At 38.7% G+C, this 22261-nt stretch overlaps 1 long non-coding RNA gene across 1 annotated transcript; it reads right to left on the reverse strand.

Annotated features, from left to right (window-relative positions):
- Positions 1-18922: 18922 nt before the first annotated feature.
- On the reverse strand, positions 18923-21759 carry LOC113022870 (uncharacterized). The gene is made up of 3 exons (XR_013911782.1): positions 21620-21759; positions 20358-20493; positions 18923-19074 (listed from the first exon to the last, which is right to left on the reverse strand). It is a non-coding gene; the product is annotated as an uncharacterized LOC113022870 (long non-coding RNA).
- Positions 21760-22261: the final 502 nt, after the last annotated feature.

Genomic DNA, 22261 nt, shown 5'->3' on the forward strand with positions numbered 1-22261 from the left:
TTTCATCTAAAGTGCTAACAAATCCTCCTGAGTGTAGCTAACACGTTTCCATCTGTGAACAGTCAGTGTTCGCAGGTTTGTACATCAGATTTGACACAGCATAATGGATTAATATCACAGCTTGTTGTCCTAAATACTACTTTGTATTACTGGGCACTGCTGTGCGGCATTGATGCTAGTGTGCTGGCTAATACACTGTCATTTTCACAACATGCTTTAAGCTCAAGCAGCTGTTTGACGCAGCTTTTTGTTTCCACTGTCAACAACAGTTTCTGTGTTTCACAGTCTGACTGTGCCAAACGGGCTGCTGTCCTAAAGCGTGTGTGTCTGTGTACTTTTTCTAAAACTTAAAATCAGATATAAATGAATGCTTTGCGTGTTAAGTGTTATGATCTCACTGAAATGTGAATTTTTGCATGGAGTCTAGAAAAGCTAAAAAGCCCAAATTTTTCATTTTGGACCCACAAATCCAAACACAATCATTCAAACATGACACGCAATGATGATCTCTGAAAAAAATGTAAACAGATTCAAGTTTAATGACATTCCTTATTGTTTAATCCATTTAACACAAATCAGCCTTTGCTTTTGGTTACTGATTCACTTGAGTGTTTTATAGAATTAGAATGGACAAAAAAGATGGTACTCTTAATTTAATATCATTGCCAATAAGTGATCTCTGTAATTCACAATGAGACGTCTGCATTTGCCAACATGTAGTTTGGCCCACTTTTCCTCAGCGAGCTGCTCAAGCTGTCTCAGGGTGGCGTCTCAACACAGCAATCTTCAGATTTTCCCGTAGATCTTTAGGTTGGCTTAAGCTCTGAGCTCATGGAGAGCCGTTTAAGAATAGTCAGTTTTTTGCCTCAGCCATTCTTGTATTTTTGTGTTTTTGAGCCCGTGACCTCTTACACAGGCTGAGCTTTCTGACACTCTGCAATATGTTTCACTCCAGGATGCTTGGGTAGTCTTGAGACTTGTGCCCTGCACAGGTTCAAGGTTTTCTTTTAAAGCTTCATTTTTCCTTCTGTAAAAAGTGAGTGGATGTGGGTGGACTAAAAAGCTCCAGTTTTGTCTCGACATTCTGCCAAAAACATTGGGGCTTGTCAACACGCGTTCTGGCGATTTCCAGCTTGGCTTTTTTTGTGTTCTTCCTGCATCTTCTTCCATGAAGATCATCATTAAAATATATATATTATATCATAATACATTGTGCACAGAGAGTGACGTACCTTGACTTTGGAGCTCAGCTTGGTTTCTTTGGATCTTTTTCTACCATCTAAACTATCCTTGTGATGAACCTGGGATTTCCTCTTGCATCCATGTCCTGTGAGGCTGACTACAGTTCAATGAGCGTTATACTTTTTAATAATAACAACAACTGTGGCCATAGGAACATGAAGCTCCTTGAAAATGGTCCTATAGCCTTGACCTTTAACACTGATGCCTATAATCTTCTTCCTGAGCTCCCCAGACAGCTCTGCCCTTTGCCTTCACTGGTCCATGTTTGGTGTGGTGCACAGTGATGCTACACAGTAGCATTTGTTTATCCCTTTTAAACAGGCCGCATGGCTCATGAAAAGTTTGAAGGCACCTGTGAGGTTAAACATTTAGCTTGAAACATGATGGTAAAGATTCATAGTCTCTTTGGGGATGCCAACAAATCTTCATTTCCATACTATTTTACACCTGTCACATTTGCTCTGTCACATAATAAAGGCATTCAGGTCTACATGAGACAACTGCTCATTCGTTTTCAGGAGAAATTAAGCATCGTTTCAATGAGTTGTAAGGCTGTCAACAAATCTGTCAAGAAAAAGCTCAGACTTCAGACTTCTGTGAATGCACCATTTCAGACAGGTTTTTTACTCTTGCCTCTGTATGATGTCAAAGAAAGCAGATATCCCTAATATGGTCATCTCTGGTTTGTGACAGGAAGCCAATCAGACGAAAGCTGGCTTACAAGGAGGATTAAGCTCTAAAACAGATTCAGATAGAAGATATACTACAGGGCTGATTAATGCATTGTTTAAGATAAACCATCCTTTGAAACTGTGAGTCATGGCAAGTTGGTCTTATAGAGTATATGAATAATAATGTTTTTTTCTTTGATTTCAAAGACTTGGAAGAGCAATTAAAAGAAAAAGCATTTACATATTCTAATGGAACAGGGTTAGGTTAGGTTGAGGGCCATCACTGACAATGGTTTATGATAAGTCTTTGGGACTTTTTAATTCACAACTTGTAACAATTCACAGCTTTTCAGAAAGCTGATTTTCAAACTCTTTCTTTTTGTAGGTTCAAGATCAGTTACCACACGGTGGTGTGATAAGTAAGGGTCAAATGTTTTCTCAGGTTGGTTTGAGTCACTTTCACAGGTGGAATTGTTTTCCCGCTGATGTTTTTTCTGGGAGGGATGCAGGTAAATATGTCTATGTGAGCGACAGTGGGTCAGGCAGGTGTCTCCAGAAGCAGCGCAGGCAGGCAGGCATGCACACCAGAACAGAGGAGAGCAGGTCCAAAAGGTTTTGGCATTCACAAGAACACAAGGTAGCAAACAAAAAGGCCGGAATTACTTCACGCCACACACACTGAGCCACTTAACAATCCTGCGATGAATGAAGATGAAGAAGCGGGCAGAGGTGTGGACTCGAGTCACATGACTTGGACTCGAGTCAGACTCGAGTCATTAATTTTATGACTTTAGACTTGACTTGAAAAAATGTTCTAAGACTTGTGACTTGACTTGGACTTTTACACCAATGACTTGGGACTTGAATTGGACTTGAACCGGTTTACTTGATAAGACTTGATATTTTACCCCAAATATAAAATTTAACATGCATATGGAGATTGAAAATGTGACGTCATTCACGGGTAGAACCGCAAAGGATTCTGGGAACTCGTGGCAAGCGGTACTAGCGCACGCAGGCTTTCAATTAAAATCAGTCACACAGCGATAAAAAGAAACACAAAAATGTCAAGAAGCTGTTGTATTATTAACTGCAATAGCCGGTCGCATGACAGCCACGGGAAGCCGACGGGTAAAGAGATCGGTTGTTATCGGATTACGTTGTTGAAGAGAAATTGTTCAAGCCATGTTTCCGAAGTAACAAAGAGGCGACTGGATTGCAGCCATTCAAAGATCAAATATAACGTCCTAGAACACTCCAGCTCACAGGTTAGTCTGCTCCAAGCATTTCCACAAAGGTCAGTCTGCTGTTGTAGTTAATGCGTCATTTTTCTTAACATAATTGGTGATATAGGTTACAAGCAAGTCTGGCGCTGAACAGAAATGGTCGCGCTATGCTCCTTTATTTATTGTGCATAAATAGTAAATTATCCTGACACAATATTGCGTTTCGCTTCTGTTATTATGGTACATTAACAAAAACATATACTTTTATTCACAGGATAAAACAGGTTTTTTGTATCACTAATTGCCCAGTACGATTACAGCATACAATATTATTGTCACTGCTACATTTCTGTGATGCTACCAGAAATTATTTCCACTACTAATTAATTACCGTTGAGCTCAAAGGTCCTATTAATAAACGGTTAAGGAATGTGTATTTATGATGACGATTTGTGAGACTGGTAAACTTATGATACGTACGATGGTCTTTCGTTCTACACGGTGCATTTCAAGGTCCTGCACCCATCCGTCGGTAAACTGTACCTGGGCTTGTTGCAGTGACCGGAAGTTACTAAACTTCATGAGTGTATGCACTCACTCCAAGAACCGTATAATTATAAATATGCATATAAATATGCTAAGATGAGATAGCTGACTTCATCTAACTAGCAAATGTTTTCCAGGCTACGTTGGTGATTCAGTTTTTTTTTAATGTGTATGATATTTTTGTCATGCGATTTTAAAGCCGGTCCTACAAGCGCATCCAAGAATAACATGCAGCGTATCTCAGAACTGTCGGTGAAAATTATTCTTGGAGCTAGGTTTAATTGAGCTGCATTTTAAAGAGGTGCAATTTCACAATTTGTGTATATTTTCTAAGTTCACTATTTTGTATGTGTTGAGAAAAACACAGATTTTAAAATTACATGGTCTAATATTTACATTTAGCATATAACTGCAACATTATTTTTTCGTTTGTTTTTTTTTAAAGACTCGAAAGGACTTGAAATTCAAAGTTTCAGACTTGTGACTTGACTCGGACTTTTACACCAGTGACTTGAGACTCGACTCTGACTTGCCTGACATTACTTGAGACTTGACTTGAGACTTGAGGATAAAGACTTGAGACTTACTTGAGACTTGCAAAACAATGACTTGGTCCCACCTCTGGAAGCGGGGTTATATACCCCTGTTAAATAGGACTCAGGTGAATACTGGGGCAGTCACGCCCACTTCTGGGAGGGGTAAGCAGAGTTAATAGTTACACCCTCTCAAACACGCACACACGCACATGATTGTCAGAACAGAGATAAAACAGGTAGAGGAGAACTGAAAGAATCTGAGAGGACATGGGGGGATCGTGGCACTACAGCAGGGGTCTCAAACTCCAGTCCATGAAGCCCAGTGTCCTGCAACCTTTCCATGTGTCCCTGTTGCAACACACCTGAATACAATTAGTAGGTCATTAGCAAAACTATAGAACTTGAGTTTACGCTGAGGTGGCAATTCAGCCATTTGATTCATGTTAGAGCAGCTGATGAGTGAATGAACATGGTGCAATAAAAGTACTTTTAAGAGTACTTTTTTCCAAACACTTAAATTTACTTATATTTTCTTGAGTAGGATTAGGGGTTGCCACTTCAGCATGTAGTGAAGTTCTATACTCCTGCTAATGACCTACTAATTGTATTCAGGTGTGTTGCGACAGGGACACATGGAAAAGTTTCAGGACAATGGCCCTGGTGGACTGGAGTTTGAAACCCCTGCACTACAGGGTTAAGAGATCTATTATGTACATCAGGGGTGTTGGAAGTCCTGCAGGTTTTACATATGTCCTTGATCCAACACAGCTGATTTAAATGGCCAAATTACCTCCTCGGCATGTAATGAAGTTCTCCAGAGGCCTGGTAATGAATAATCATTGGATTCAGGTGTGTTGACCCAGGGTGAGATCTAAAAACTCTGCTGTATACAAATGCTTTTCTTTTCTTTTCCGTTCTGTCTCAAATATTAAAAACTGTTGGATGGTTTGCCATCACATCTGGTACGAATCTCCAATATGCTCAAAAATCCTTCAGTGCCACCAAAAGGTTGAAATTTGTTTTTGAGTGAAATGCCACATTCTGGGTGGATCTCTGTGAAATTTAATGGAGAGATTCTCTTTTGAGGACCCTTTACTCTCCACATCATCACCATTATCATTAGTTCAAAATTCCTGTTTTAGCATCACCTGCACTCTGTTCTGGGGAAATACTTACTCAGATTAAATAATTAGTGAACATGCTAGCATGCATCACTAGTTTTTATTTATTTATTAACTTTAAAAATACTGCTCAATTCATTTAATATTTTAGCTGTTAATCACTGTTAATCAGAAACATTATGTGAGCCACAGCCACAGTGCAAATGCACCTTTGTTATTAATGCAGTGACTACGGGCTTTTAGGTGCATAAAGTTTTATAAGTTCAATTTTAGTGACACGAGAGCTAAACTCTTCTGCGAATTGTTCCGTCTCAGCAGGACAAACCTGCTTGTATTCATTGGAAATGTCATCATGTGTTCGCTCATTGCTGCCTTGGAAAATTACATCTGTCCTTTTAACTACTTTAGTGCTAATGCAGAAATGTGATCACACATGGGCGTGTGAAAACTGCAAACGGGCTTGTATTTAATTCACCGCCGCCGCCATTCCAGTCTGCGCTTTTGTCAAACTCAATTAGACCCTATAGTCACCTAAACTACACTGACGTGACCGAGTGAGGCCAAGGGCCCAAATTAAAATGATGTCATCACCAGGTCCATTAATTTCCTATAGAGCTGAGTGGCCTGAGTCAATGTGTGGACTCTCATTAGGCACAAAGTCAGGGAAGAGGCAGGAGGCACATTTTGTTGTGTAGATTTACTTTGCTCCTTGTCAGTGTGATTTAGTTTTGTCAATACTCACCCAGCCTGATGAATATGAAACAGACCAGAAGGAGAATCCTACTATTCAAACCATCTCTGCCACTTCAGTGTGGAAGCAAGTAACCCTCAATATGCACACTAGAAATTAACAGATACAGTGCTGTGCAAAAGTCTTGAGCCACACCTCATTTCTGTAAATGTTTTAAATGTATTTATTTCGTTTATGCTCCCATCGAGCCACACTGTCTTGTAGTCTTTTGAAATTTGTTATTTATTCATCGTTTTGAGTTTTGAGAAATGATTTATGTTCCTAGAGTCTGTGTATATACTTTGGATTCCCTGTGCTTATGAGTTATTCTCATTCCATATTGTTTTCCCTGTGTATTATGTATTATCTCTAGTTTTGTTTAAATGTCCTCAGGTTTATTAGTTTCCTTTAGCGTCCCCCTCCTGTTCTCTTACTCTCATCTCTGTATTTTGTCTTTTATTAGCTTCCATGTTACAGCTGTCATGTCTTCATGTTTGTTTACATTTTGTCTGTGTCTGGCCCACGTGCCTTAGCCTCACAGTGATCCTGCTTCCTGTTTTATTTTGATAGTCCCTTGTCTTGCGTTTTACGTTCGGTTTTGTTTGCTCCATCTCGTTGTGTCTAATTCGTTCCTGTTGTGTTTCCCAGCTGCATTCCCCTTATCACCCTTCTATTCAATTCAATTCAATTCAATTTTATTTATATAGCGCCAAATCACAACATAAGTCGCCTCAAGGCGCTTCATAGATACAGACAAAAAACCAACAATCATATGACCCCCTATGAGCAAGCACTTTGGCAACAGTGGGAAGGAAAAACTCCCTTTTAACAGGAAGAAACCTCCGGCAGAACCAGGCTCAGGGAGGGGCGGGGCCATCTGCTGCGACTGCTTGGGGTGAGAGAAGGAAGACAGGATAAAAGACATGCTGTGGAAGAGAGACAGAGGTTAATAACAGATATGATTCAATGCAGAGAGGTCTGTTAATACATAGTGAGCGAGAAAGGTGACTGGAAAGGAAAAACTCAATGCATCATGGGAATCCCCCGGCAGCCTATGTCTATTGCAGCATAACTAAGGGAGGATTCAGGGTCACCTGGTCCAGCCCTAACTATATGCTTTAGCAAAAAGGAAAGTTTTAAGCCTAATCTTGAAAGTAGAGATAGTGTCTGTCTCCTGAATCCAAATTGGAAGCTGGTTCCACAGAAGAGGGGCCTGAAAACTGAAGGCTCTGCCTCCCATTCTACTTTTAAATACTCTAGGAACAACAAGTAGGCCTGCAGAGCGAGAGCGAAGTGCTCTAATAGGGTGATATGGTACTACAAGGTCATTAAGATAAGATGGGGCCTGATTATTTAAGACCTTGTATGTGAGGAGCAGGATTTTGAATTCAATTCTGGATTTAACAGGAAGCCAATGAAGGGAAGCCAAAACAGGAGAAATCTGCTCTCTCTTTCTAGTCCCTGTCAGTACTCTTGCTGCAGCATTTTGGATTAGCTGAAGACTTTTCAGTGAGTTTTTTGGACATCCTGATAATAATGAGTTACAGTAGTCCAGCCTGGAAGTAATAAATGCATGAACTAGTTTTTCAGCGTCACTCTGAGACAGGATATTTCTAATTTTAGAGATGTTGCGCAAATGGAAGAAAGCAGTCTTACATATTTGTTTAATATGTGCATTGAAGGACATGTCCTGGTCAAAAATGACTCCAAGGTTCCTCACAGTGTTACTGGAGGCCAAGGTAATGCCATCCAGAGTAAGAATCTGGTTAGATACCATATTTCTAGGCTTTTCAGGGCCGAGTACAATAACCTCAGTTTTATCTGAATTAAGAAGCAGAAAGTTAGCGGCCATCCAGGTCTTTATGTCTTTAAGACATTCCTGCAGTTTAACTAATTGGTGTGTGTTATCTGGCTTCATGGACAGATAGAGCTGGGTGTCATCTGCATCCTGTTAAATCCAGAATTGAATTCAAAATCCTGCTCCTCACATACAAGGTCTTAAATAATCAGGCCCCATCTTATCTTAATGACCTTGTAGTACCATATCACCCTATTAGAGCGCTCCGCTCTCGCTCTGCAGGCCTACTTGTTGTTCCTAGAGTATTTAAAAGTAGAATGGGAGGGAGAGCCTTCAGTTTTCAGGCCCCTCTTCTGTGGAACCAGCTTCCAGTTTGGATTCGGGAGACAGACACTATCTCTACTTTTAAGATTAGGCTTAAAACTTTCCTTTTTTCTAAAGCATATAGTTAGGGCTGGACCAGGTGACCCTGAATCCTCCCTTTGTTATGCTGCAATAGATGTAGGCTGCCGGGGGATTCCCATGATGCATTGAGTTTTTCCTTTCCAGTCACCTTTCTCACTCACTATGTATTAATAGACCTCTCTGCATTGAATCATATCTGTTATTAACCTCTGTCTCTCTTCCACAGCATGTCTTTATCCTGTCTTCCTTCTCTCACCCCAACCGGTCGCAGCAGATGGCCGCCCCTCCCTGAGCCTGGTTCTGCCGGAGGTTTCTTCCTGTTAAAAGGGAGTTTTTCCTTCCCACTGTCGCCAAAGTGCTTGCTCATAGGGGGTCATATGATTGTTGGGTTTTTCTCTGTATCTATGAAGCGCCTTGAGGCGACTTTTGTTGTGATTTGGCGCTATATAAATAAAATTGAATTGAATTGAATTGAATTGAATTGAAAATAGCAGTGAAAATGTATGCTATGTCTTCTAATGATAATGCCTAAGGGAAGCATGTATAGTGTAAACAGAATTGGTCCTAGCACTGAACCCTGTGGAACTCCATAATTAACCTCAGTGTGTGAAGAGGACTCTCCATTTACATGCACAAATTGGAGTCTATTAGATAGATATGATACAAACCACTGCAGTGCAGTACCTGTAATACCTACAGCATGTTCTAATCGCTCTAATAGGATATTATGGTCAACAGTATCGAATGCTGCACTGAGGTCTAGCAGGACAAGCACAGAGATGAGTCCACTGTCAGAGGCCATAAGAAGATCATTTGTAACCTTCACTAAAGCTGTTTCTGTGCTGTGATGAGCTCTGAAACCTGACTGAAACTCTTCAAATAAACCATTCCTCTGCAGATGATCTGTTAGCTGTTTGACAACTACTCTTTCAAGGATTTTTGATATGAAAGGAAGGTTGGAGATTGGCCTATAATTAGCTAAGACTGCTGGGTCTAGAGATGGCTTTTTGAGTAAAGGTTTAACTACAGCCAGCTTGAAGGCCTGTGGTACATAGCCGATTATTAGAGATAGGTTGATCATATTTAAGATCAAAGAATTAATTAATGGCAGGACTTCTTTGAGCAGTTTTGTAGGAATGGGGTCTAAAAGACACGTTGATGGTTTGGAGGAAGTAATTATTGAAGTTAACTCAGAAAGATCAATTGGAGAAAAAGAGTCTAACTTAACATCAATGGTACTAAGAGTAGCTGTAGATAATATTACATCTGTGGGATGATTACTGGTAATTTTTTCTCTAATGATAAAAATTTTATTTGTGAAGAAGTTCATGAAGTCATTACTTGTTAACGTTAAAGGGATGGTTGGCTCAAAAGAGCTCTGACTTTTTGTCAGCCTGGCTACAGTGCTGAAGAGAAACCTGGGGTTGTTCTTATTTTCTTCAATCAGTGACGAATAGTAAGATGTTCTGGCTTTGCGGAGGGCTTTCTTATAAAGCAGCAAACTATTTCTCCAGGCTAAATGATGATCCTCTAAATTTGTGACACGCCATTTCCTCTCCAGCTTACGAGTCATCTGCTTTAGGGTACGTGTTTGAGAATTATACCACGGAGTCAGGTACTTCTGATTAGAGACCTTAGTTTTCACAGGAGCTACAGTATCCAGAGTCGTACGTAGTGAGGAGGTGAAATTATTAACAAGATAATCGACCTCTGTTGGGGTAGCGTTCAGATAGCTGCTCTGCTCTATGTTGGTACAGGGCATTGAAGATGATAACAGTGGGTGGATTATATTCTTAAACTTAGTTACAGCGCTTTCAGAAAGACATCTACTTTGATAAAGTCTACTCTCCACCGCTGTGTAATCAATTATTGCTTATATTGATTCAGTTTCCTTTTGTCCTTCGTTGATAAGTCAACTTATTTTTTCCATAGTGTTCCCAGATCCTTATGCCTCCTTGTATCTTTCCCAGTTTAGTTCTTGTAATCTGAAGTTTCCAGTTCTTTCTGTTTTTCAAGCATCAGCCTAATAAACAGCCTGCTTTTTGTTAAGATTATCTTGCCTAGGAGGATCTGCATTTGGCTTCTCCACATCAGCACTCAGTGTGCTCATTCTGCAGACCGTGACATGGACAAGAAGTGGGAGACCAAAAGAAAAACAACTATTTACATGACAGGAACAAGTCATATCCTTAAAAAAATAGGGAAAATCCAGCAAAGACCCAATACAAGTCTCATTAATAAGTAAGGAAAATAGTAAAAATAGTAGTAGTAAGGAAAGGAAATGGGGAGAAAAACTGAGGTATGCCAAATTACATAGGAACTGTAGTGAAAATCAGTGCCAGCAGGTCTGATGGAGTCATGGATCCAAATTTGAAATTTGTAGTGAGTCTCCTCAGCCATCTTTAAAATACAGAAGAGGCTGTGACATGGTTTGGGGTTGCACTTCAACCAGTAGTGTTGAGGATCTTGTCAAATGTCGAAAGGTTTTGATCTACCATACAATACGATCTGGAAAGTGTCTGATTGGCAGCAGCTTCACATTTCAGCATGACAGTGATCCAAACACACTGCCAATTCAGTAAAAGCATACCTGGATAGAAAAACACAAAATGAAATACTATCAGTCATGAACCGGCCTCACAGAGCCCAGACCTTAAAATGATTGACACAGTATAGGATCATTTTTACAAAGAACAGAGCAAAAGGCAGCCAACATCCAAAAAGGAGCTTTGAATGTCATTCAAGAAGCCTGGAGAACGATTCCTGAAGACTACTTAAAGAAATGACATGAAGGCTTGTCGACGAGAGCTCAGGTTATGTTGAAGAATGAATGGTGTGATATGCACGTGTACTTTAGTGGTTACTTTGGGTTTTAGTTAACAAGTCTCAGTCATTCTGGACTTTAAACCTAAACTATCCTTTAAGAGTCAGACATCATCCATAAAAAAGGTTGGTTAATAATGCTGTAGCCCTCGAAAGTTGATATTTTACTGCAGGTTTGACTATTTTGGTGGAAAAACAGCCAACAATTTCCCTCAAATGTGTCTTACTGTGTGTAAGTTTCTCCTTACATACTGTACTGCACAGACCTCTTCAGAGACCTGCTGCAGAGGGGGAATGAACAGACACGTAAGTTCACTGCAGGAATTTCTACAGACAATTAAAACAGAACCAGAGTCACCAGGGGATCAGTGTTGGACTAGTGCTGAAACTAACTGTCTCAGCAGGTTCATCCTCCTGTGGGAGGACAGAGCTGTTCGTACGCAGCTTCAGGAAGATCGCCAACGGAAATCTGTTGCACACATTCTGAGATGCTTGAGAACAAAACAAAGATGTGTACAGTGAAACAGACTCTTGCATGGGCCTGAGGGAGGCACAGCTCTAATCTGGCAGATCACCAAACACAAAGTATTGCATAGAAAGTCTGTGGCATCATTACATAGGCTTGTCAGACTTCACTAGAAATTGCACATATGACTTATAAAATGCCAATCACATCAGTCTGAGATATAATGAGTAGAAGTTAGTGCTGGAAATCCTTTTTTTACTGATTGCAACAACTGAAACATTTCAGCTCTAAAGTGTAGCACACAGAGGAAAGATACACTCAAGGTTTTGTTTTGCTTTGTTTTGGTTTTTTAGTATTTTTCAGGAAAATCAAGGCTGAATGAGTCAAGCGTGTACATTTTACCTAAAGGATAATCTCAAGAGCATGAGGTGCATGCTTTCTTTCTTCCTAAATCAGTTTCTGTTGTGCAGAAAATGATATGCAATCAACACGTTTCAGCACTTTTTCCTGCGTACGTCTGCGTGGTTTTTGAAGACGTCTAAGAAAAGAAAAAATGTGAATACACAAAGATTTGTAAGATGAGTTGAAGTCACCAGGGATGTAAACAAGAGATACAAACAGGAAGAACTCGGGTGATGACTTTGCAAGTCAGATGAAAGCACAATCACTCCCAGAACATCAGTCCTTGTCATCATGGCGCCGCTTTTAGACCTCATGCCATTTCAAAACAGGCTCACAGACTCAATACTGACGTTCTGGGTCCTATTTAATACTGAGCCATCACGGCAGATGGCTGTCCCTCCCTGAGCCTGTTGTTCTGGACATTTCTTCCTGTTAAAAAGGAGTTTTGTCTTCCCACTGCCGCCAACTGCTTGGTCATGAGGGGTTTGATCGTTGGGGTTTTCTCTGTATTATTGTAGGGCCTTTAACTTACTTATAAATTGTAAAGAGCCTTGAGACAACTGCTATTGTAATTTAGTGATTTGTAAATAAGCGGATTTGAATTGATTTTTCTGTTCTTAGTTCAGCAGAAACAGCTAAAAACTCGATCTAGCAGACATGAAATGTGGTACAAGGTCTGTGAATGAGTTTTCCCGTCTCCACAGCGTGCTTGTTTTTCCTGAGACGCAAACCTCATCATACAGTTAGACAGATGCCATCTGAGAAAAAGTCCTATCTGGTGAATTGAAGGTCTCCTACCCGCTGCAGATGACATTTGGGAAGGTTGGGTGCAAAAATTGATAGACTACAATTCCTCTGTTAGCTTAGATTAGAATAAAAACTAAGTGACTACATTTTATTGTCTGTGTTCATTCCAAGCAAAAATCTGAGTAGTTTAATGGGATGATTCAGCTCCAGAAAACATGTTAAGCATCATCGCAGCCTCTATTACATATCTGACAACTGTTATAAAGCGTCTCTTTCTAAAGCTGTGTCCACACAAGGAGCAAATCGCTTGTTGGACGTTGTTTTTAAGGTGATGGTTGACCACTAGAAGACATTCCAGGCTCCTGCTGCCTGTCAGTCTACTGTTTCGTGTATTCTCACTGGTAGTCTCTTTAAACAAATGTGATCTGAGACATGGAACGTTTGCCTCCGTAATCAAGAATTCACTTTATTTTAAAAAGACAGGGCTGTGCCGTGACACAGTTTGAGAACTGCGACCATACTGTAAGGCTCTCTCTACGAGGTCTCATGAAAGGAAGGAGATTTGTAATTCCAGAGAGTTAAAAGGCAAAACTACTGGAGGCTGTTCACAGGGGGGACGCTGGCGTTTCAAAGTGCAGAGAACAAGCTCAGCGTGCAGTGTAGTGCAAGACAGAGTGTGCAGCCACCAACTGACCTGTAACACAGTGTGAAGTTTGTGTGAAGCAGGTGCTTTCACACCCAGAGCTCCTTGTGTCATCATAGCAACGTATGAGAACTGAGTTTCTATCGTGAGGTGAATGTAGATTAAATTTCTTATTATTTTAAGATGAGAGAGCCTTTACATAGCCACAGCAGCTCTTAGAGGGCCAAATCTATATCTGCTGCACATATGAGACCAGCAATACTAAAAACAGATAATGGTCCATAGTTTTTACTTGTTTTTTTTCTTCAGTCTTTTTCTTTGCTGTAACTTTCAACATTTGATGTGCAGGCCTACTTACTAGTTTTGCAGTAAACATCTCAGTCGCCACTAATTTGGTTTTTAATTGCCTATTTCTTATGATTTAACACAATTTCTTGACAGCACTAGATGGTATTACAGCTTTTTAATCCAGCTACAAAAAAATATAATATCAACAGCTGTCTGTGGTCCACTGAGCAGATTTGTGCTATTAAAGAAGATGGTGTAAAGCGCAACATAAACGAAGGAGCTGTAAACTTGTTTTTCATTTACGCACGAAGGAATTAGTGACAATTTAATGTTTCATTTCAGGCTGCTGGAAAATATGGTTTTAATCTTACTGCAGTGACTGGCAATAACTGAAGAACTTTATTAAAGGCCACTTATCAAGAGGTGAATCTGATGTTCGGTCACTCAGAGGAACAAAATGAAAAACTTGTGATTTTATCCACATTACAGGATGCTGATGCACACGATGGCAATTTTAGGGCGCAAGTGAGGGCAAAAATCAAAACGCTGTCTTCAATTTTGCAAAGGCAATTTAGTGCAAGCGAAGAGAAATGAGCAATATTAGGAGGCTTACATTGCTCAGTGAAGTAAGCAGTGAAGAAAACAAGGCGTCTCCTTTTATCAAGTTTTTTAAGATTTCCCACCATCACCACAGCGACTACACCTACTTGTGCCTCGACCTTGGCCCGTTTGTGACCTCAACACTACCTTGCTCTGTGATTAAGCCACATAAAAAGCCACATATCTTTTACACAGCATCCGGTAGCAAGTTGAATCTTCAAAGGTATTTTTTTACAGATGCCTTCCATCTGCATGGAGAGATAATGTTGCTGCCTAAAGCGAAACCAGAATTTGAGCTTGCTCCTCTTCTTTGCAGGGATAGAGCGAGAGCAAGCGATGCAGCATTCATAGCAGTAAAAGTTGTTAATCAGGCAAAAGAGCTTACTTTTTTTGCACTGTGCTTTTAACCAGTGCACTGGTTTACACATAAACGAACTCGGATGCTGCTCACTGGCAACCCATGTTTTCTAAACCTCTTCTTAAGTCTGACATCATTAGCCATTTTGGGTCAAAAGGTTTCAGTTCCCTAAAGCAAACAAGCACAGAGCCCAAACTGTCCAGACTCTTTCAATGTCAGTAAAATGTTACAATAAAGGAATCCAAGAAAATAAGACTTTACTAAAGATGATACAGCATGGGTTGATTAAAGCATTTCTTTGAAGAAGAAAAAAAAACACCACTAGCATTGTTTGGTGTTTCTTATAGCACTGCTCTAAAAATACAAATACAAAAATAGAAATCTAAATACGAGTGTTTTGGGCAGATAGTGAAGGTGAGCTAGTAGTTACTGAGCAACAGTTGGGCTAATATAAAGAAGAAAAGACTGAAGTTACATTCACAGCACTGTGCAAAGGTTTCAGGCAGGTGAGGGAAAAACGCTGTAAACAAAGAATGATTTCAAAAATAGAAGAGTTAATCATTTATTTTCATCAATCAACAAAACGCAGTGAACGAACAAAAGAGAAATCTACCCTTTGCCTTCAAAACAGCATCAGTTCTTCTAGGTAGACTTGCACACAGTTTTTGAAAGAACTAAGCTGGCGGGTTATTCCAAACATCTAACCACAGATCTTCTGTGCATGCCGGCTTCCTCACATCCTTCTGTCTCTTCATGTAATCCCAGACACACTCGATGAGATCAGGGCTCTGTAGGGGCCGTACCATCACTTCCAGCACTTCTTCTTCTTTTGTTATGCTGAAGATAGTTCTTAATGACTTTGGCTGTGTGTTTGGGCTCGTCGTCCTGCTGCAGAATACATTTAGAGCCAATAAACAATCATTTATATTTCTGAAAGCATTTTTTTCACAGCATTTTTTCACACCTGCCTAAAACTTTTGCACAGTACTGTATGTATGAAACTTTAATGCCAGAAACACAATGTTTGGAATAAATAATGATAACCTCTAAATAAAACACATTTATGTAAAACTACTGTATAAATGTGATTTTTTTTAAAAAAATGAATGTATTCAATCAATAAAAATCACAGATTAATGAATAGATTTAAATGAATTAAGTTTTTTTTTTCCTAAGAGTTTTTTTTTAACTCTATAAAAGTTTGAAGTACTTAAGCTGTCTAGTTTTCAGTAAAGCTTCAAATTATCTATCTTTAACACTCCTGTGTCTCACGCTGCTCACTCAGGTCAGTTGATCAGCAGCTTTAAGCTTTTCTAAATTCCCAGTTTTCACCCAAACAAAGGGAACATTCTCTCTCTTCCACACTGTAAAAAAATATTCCGTAGAAAAACAGAAAATGTCCTGGTAATTTTCTGCCAGTACATTTTCTGTTTTTTTACGGAGGTTTGACGGACCTTTCTGTAAATGATAAAACGGAAAATTCTGTAGATTTACAGTATACTCTCTGTACTATTTACGGACATTTCCTTCAGCTATAAAACAGAAAATTCCGTTTATTCACAGTATATTTTCTGTATCATTAACTGATATTTTCCGTTAATAGAAAAATTGAAATTTCTGTTTATATTACTATTTCCAAGCACTTCTTTTCACTGTAACTCATTAAATATAGTTCTTTATATCCTTAAACGTACATTTCTATGCAATTACAACCTAGTACACCATGTACTCAAAAATTCATAAATTAAAACTTAAATTAATTTGTGCTTCGTACACAACAACATTGGTACAATTAATGTTAAATATTCTTTTATTCTCCTTAACTCAAACACTATACTTAAATATAATGACAGCATCCATCTTGTCATAAAACTACTAAACAGCTGATACATGAACAAAATAACTCACAAGCTTTCAAATTTGAGAATTTTTATTTCCTTGAAATCAGGTTGCCCTCATGTAAATGTGTTTATTTACATTCATTCAAGTGGCTACCAAGTGTTTTCTTCAAACAGGACACCTGACAAACAAAAAATGTCATATTTAACGACATGTTCACATTTAATAATATCCAGAGTACCTTTTAGTTAGAATCACTGCCTTGTGGTAGTTTTGCCTCAGCCAAATGGTTAAGGTGTGGTTTACATCCATCTCTGTCCACTTATGATACAGTATACACATGTAGTCAGTTATAGCCAAACACCTTTGATTACTGAATTGCATTCACTTCATTAATGAAGTGAATGTAATTCACATTTGTGTGAACATTTGTCTGAGATTAACTCTTTGGGCTCTTTACCTTACAATATAACATACTTGAGTCAAAATTTGTTGACTGTTTAAGTGGTGCCACATGAATACAACTGAACAGATCTAAAGAAGATGTTCCTGAACTTTGGGTTTATTCGAACAGGACTGATGGATAACCACAGGACTTTTCCCCATATGATAACTACAACACATAATAAATTAAGACAGATTACTGTCCCAAACTTAAAGATAAAAGTGTATTTACGGGACTTGTTTTGTCAGTGAGGAGCAAAGTATAATTAGAAGTGCTTGTTCTGATGAAAAGTTAAACTGTAAACAGCAGCATAGTGAATAAGGATCTGTGTCCACGAATCCTCAGCAGTGACAACACTTAAACATCATAGTTCAAAATCCTTAATGCACACCTTTTTCTCCACGGTGTTCAAATTCTCTAAGCTGGTTAAGTAGAGGAAAAAGTCTGACATATTTCATGACCATTAAATGTTAGACAAGGCTCTGAAAACGAGGTTACAGTTACAAACAAAAACCTCTGCTTGTGCGCACAGACCCTAAATCACAACAAATAAGACAATAGTAAGACAAATTACTACAAAGTCTTGTTACCGCTCTTCATATAACAGTGTGACAAAGTCCTGAATGCAGCCTGCATGTTAGTACTAGAGATGGACCGATCCGATATTACGTATCGGTATCGGTCCGATACTGACCTAAATTACTGGATCGGATATCGGAGAAAAATAAAAAATGTAATCCGATCCATTAAATATCACGAAAGCACCTCACAAAACTTGCAACACGCCGTAACTCACCTCAGAACGTTAGCAGTCGGAGCAGTATGCATCACGTGATAGAGCGGCTGTGGCATGCGGGACCTGTCGGCGGTCTGGATAGCATGTGGAGCTTCGCTAGCAACCCGGCATTTCATCTCCGACAAAGTTATCCCCGAGAGAAGTAAAGCAAGTGTGTAAGTCCATCTCTGAATGTTTGTAAAGCATTCCCACGTTAAGCTTAACAAGCGACTGCCTCTCGCTCTCCGGCTGCTACTTCAATCGTGAAACTGCTTAAATGATCAGCTGATCGGCTTTTCTGTCGCGAGTCCGTGTCTCTCGTTTGTTTTTGGTCCACTTTGCGCCAGAAAGAGGAAACCAGCGGCTGAACAACAGCAGAACGTTTAAGCTTGATAAGCTGTTGTTAGAATTTATTTAATATTTCTTTCTACTCCAGGATCTTTTTCTACGTAGCTGACGCTGGTAACTGTGCAGGGGCGGATCTAGCAAAGTTTAGCCAGGGGGGCCGATAGGGCATTAACAGGGAAAAGGGGGCACAAAGACATACTTTTCTTTCTTATTCTCATTTAAAATGTCGAGCTTTTAATAAATAATTATCTGACACCCAAAGTTTTAATTTGATGTAAAATGAATAGAAGTCAATTACTGTATATAGTGACTATTAAGTCTAATATATACCCTAGTAAGCTATAGTACTTTTTACTTTGGGAAGGTACCATCTGTGCAGTCTGCAATTTTGTTGAAGAAAGATGTTGAATCTATTTAATATTTCTTGAAAAATAATTGATTTCTGTGCATTTTTTTTCACACTGCATCAAATTAAGGTTGATTACGTCGATTAAGCATCATGAGGTGGCGCGTGAGGGGTGGTTCCCTATTTTTTATTTATTTATTTTTGTTGTTGCTGGGAGTTGGAACCCTATTAGTTAGGTTGCTTAATATTTACGCTAAGTACTCTTTAAAATACCAGAATAGGGAGGATGGTGTAGGTCTAAGTTTATTAGATTGATCAGTATTGCTGAACTATGAAATATTTTTTTTGTATACAGGTATAACAGAATAGCTTTAGTGTAGTTGTTGTTTTAAACTTGAGTATGAACTTGCAGACTTGCTAAATGCAGCAAGATATTTTAAAAAACAGTTTTGTTGATTAAAAAACACTATATCGGATTCATATCGGTATCGGCAGATATCCAAATTTATGATATCGGTATCGGTATCGGACATAAAAAAGTGGTATCGTGCCATCTCTAGTTAGTACATCAAGGTCCATCTGAGCTTTAAGTAAAATACACTCAGCTTTTCCTTGGATTTTAAGAGTTGCTCAGTTCATACAGGAACTGCAGCAGTCGGAGTTAACGTGTCGCTGTGTTGCTCCTCCGTGTCAGCCATTGAGACTAGTCGCAATTTATTCTGAGGAAAAAAAGAGAAACAACAAGACATTTTTAAAAAGTTTGTCATTTTATAATTTTTTTTACCTAGAACATAAACAACATTAACAAAAAAAGGATTAGGGCTGTGCGATATGACGATATATATCAGATTACGATATAAAAATGTCTATCGTTTCATATTATACACTATTCTTTGTTTTGTGGTGTTGCAAAATAAACTGTTTACGGCAATATTTTTTTCATGGTTTTGATGGTCACTGTAGTTGCTATATTATTTCTTAAAGTTCTCTCCTTCTCTTATACTTAAAATAACCACACTATGGACGGACAAGTGACTGTTTTTAACGCGTACTTTCGTTACCAACAATGAGGATAAAACCATCGTGTGGCTCCGCCGTCCGCTTGTTTATTTTCCACATAAACCTTTCACAATAAAGCTCAAGTTTCTGTTGAGACTTTTCAAACTAAACTGAAATGATATACATTATTCTCAAACATAAAATTTCAGAATATGCATCAAACAAATGACCTCAAATAAAAACATCAAGTAACTATAAATGGCGCTTACAGTCACCACGCAGATGAAGGCACAGAGAATACCAGCATGGCCAGCAAGGATGAGGCAGAACCAGAAGGACCAGTCAAAAGAAATCGAGGACCTTATTGTTAAATGAGGGGCTACCTCTGTAGCATGGACATGGTTTGGTTATGAAAAGTCTGACACGCCCCAGAAAACTGTACTATGCAAATTATGCCACAAACTGGTCCCCACCACCACTCGAACACGACAAACCTCTTTAACCACCTACACAAGAATCACATGAAAGAGTTTCGAGAGAGTTTACGAATGAAAAGCAAAAAAGAGTCGTCAGGTGCTCAAAATAATCCTTAGACTCAAACGTTAGAACAGGCTTTTCCTTGCAGCACGCCGTCTAATAAATACTCAGAAAGAAAATGGCGGCCATTTAAACTCATGTCTAAAAATGTATAGTTTCATGCATCGGTCAAAACACTCGACTCCTGGTACACGACGCCCAACTGAAAACATTTCACATAAGTCGAGTTGCCCGAGAATCACAGAATTTACAGAAAATGCACTATTTTGTGATATATATCGTTATCAGGAGAGATACGTCTTATATTGGGATATGAGACTTTGGTCATATCACGCAGCCCTACAAAGGATTATAATTCACGTAGAGTTGCATACACATAACACCATTCTGTTGCAACAAAAGCAGTTTATAATTAAAGTAACATACATACCTTGAAAAACTAAATCAACCACAACATTAAACTCACCTTGTGTTTGTAGAGAAGGTGATCAGGGTTTTTCTGCATTTCCTGAGACCAGCTGCTCTGGATCATCACCAGCTTGTATCTTCATCTTTTTTTTCCACTCGGGGAAGTCTTTCCTTTTCTTGGCCATTGCTCTGCACTGGAAAACCAAAGTGTGTGATCAAAGGTGAAATAAGGGATATTTTTCCACTGCAGGACTTAAAGTGCTTCAAGTAGTGATAGCTGTTGATCAATTTCTCAAATAATCTGTAAGGATCTGGATTTTTAAGAAAGATACAAATATCTCTGCTTATATTTGGCTAAAAGCTTGATATAGACAAGGCATATAGAGCCCCTGCACACCAGCACTGCGCTTACATTATAGTTCAATCAAGAAATAATTATTATTGATTTATTATTGAATTTATTTAGTAATAATTTTTAGTATTTAATCACATTAGCACAGTGGGGTGACAAAAATATTCCACATACAAGAAATGCTGCTCAGCATTTCATAAATTACATTTTCAACAAATGTTGGAGTAAAAACACAGTTACAGGGAAAATGTGTCTGTCTGTAAATATTAACTAAACATTTCTATGTGCTACAAAATAGACATACTGTAATTGTAAATGTGCTGAGGTGAAACTATACTTTCAATAATTTTACCACTACAGTCTGTTAACCACCGAAATAATCTATGCTGGTCAGCTAGCTAAAAGTCTTTACTTTAGCAGCCCAAATCAGAGGCTAACATTAGCATTTGCTAGCGTCAGCCAGGAAGGTCTGAGGCTTAAACTAGGGTTAGTGTAACTTTGCCTGAAACCCTTTAAAGTGTACAGTAGAGCCAACTGTAAAACACAGGTATTGATACAGTACTTATTAGAGTCCTAGAATAATTTCTAGAACCATGAAGTTCTCACTTTCCCAGTTATCCACATCGCTGACTTTCGCTAATTAGCTAGTTAGCAGTCACAGCTGTGTAATACCCAGAGAGACACAGACAGCTACCTATAATATTTATGAAAACTGGTTCAGCCACTCAAGGGCAAAACTGGTGGTATCACAGTAAAAATTATTTTAACATTAACTAAAATAAAGCTTAAGTCATGTTAAACCTAAATAACAATTATTTTAAAAAATGAGTCAGCAAAATATTCCTGACTTGTCTGGAGACAGCCGAAACCAGTTAACAAATAAATTAACAATTCTTTCTAAATAAAAACACGGAGTCTTTTGAAAAAACATTATTTTAATAAAACGAAACATGAGTTTTAATACTTACCACAGAAATTTGAAGGCAGTTTCTCCAACTTCAGAATCCAAAATCCAGATGAAGCCTGAAAGAAGCCTAATGGCTGCTCTTGCGCTTACTTTTCCCTCCTTTTCAGGTTCTTTTTCCCACAATGCATTGCAGTAGTTGAGAAATACAGAAAAATACCTGTAAATGACTAATACGGAAAATTCCTTCACGTTTATACAGTAGATTGTACTGTATTTTTACGGATTTTTTTTACAGTGCAATTAGGTCATCTCCCTCACTAACAGCATTCAAATCCCAGCTGAAAACAACGTCTTCGATCTAGTTGGAACTTGCTGTGCTATTTCCCCAAGTGCATCGTTTTTATTGTTTTATTTTGTATTGTTACTGCATTTTTTAAATTATTAAACCATTTTTATTGTATTTGTGTTACTTTAGTTGTTGCTTGGTAGCTTTACGTGCTGACTATCATTTTGGTTTCTATCATGTGGAAATGTGACGTTTAAATAAACGTCACATGATGTACCGTGCTTAACAACACATCAGTTACCCAGTGTAAGTTTTATGCTAAGCTGACAGCAAAGTCTTTAATCAAAATAATATTTTATTGCTAAAATAACATTTTTGTTGTTGTCCAGGAGTTGGATAAAGCACATTATTATTTCT

The sequence above is a fragment of the Astatotilapia calliptera genome, chromosome 10 (genome assembly GCF_964374335.1).
Source record: "Astatotilapia calliptera chromosome 10, fAstCal68.1, whole genome shotgun sequence".
In the NCBI taxonomy this organism is placed as follows: domain Eukaryota; kingdom Metazoa; phylum Chordata; class Actinopteri; order Cichliformes; family Cichlidae; genus Astatotilapia; species Astatotilapia calliptera.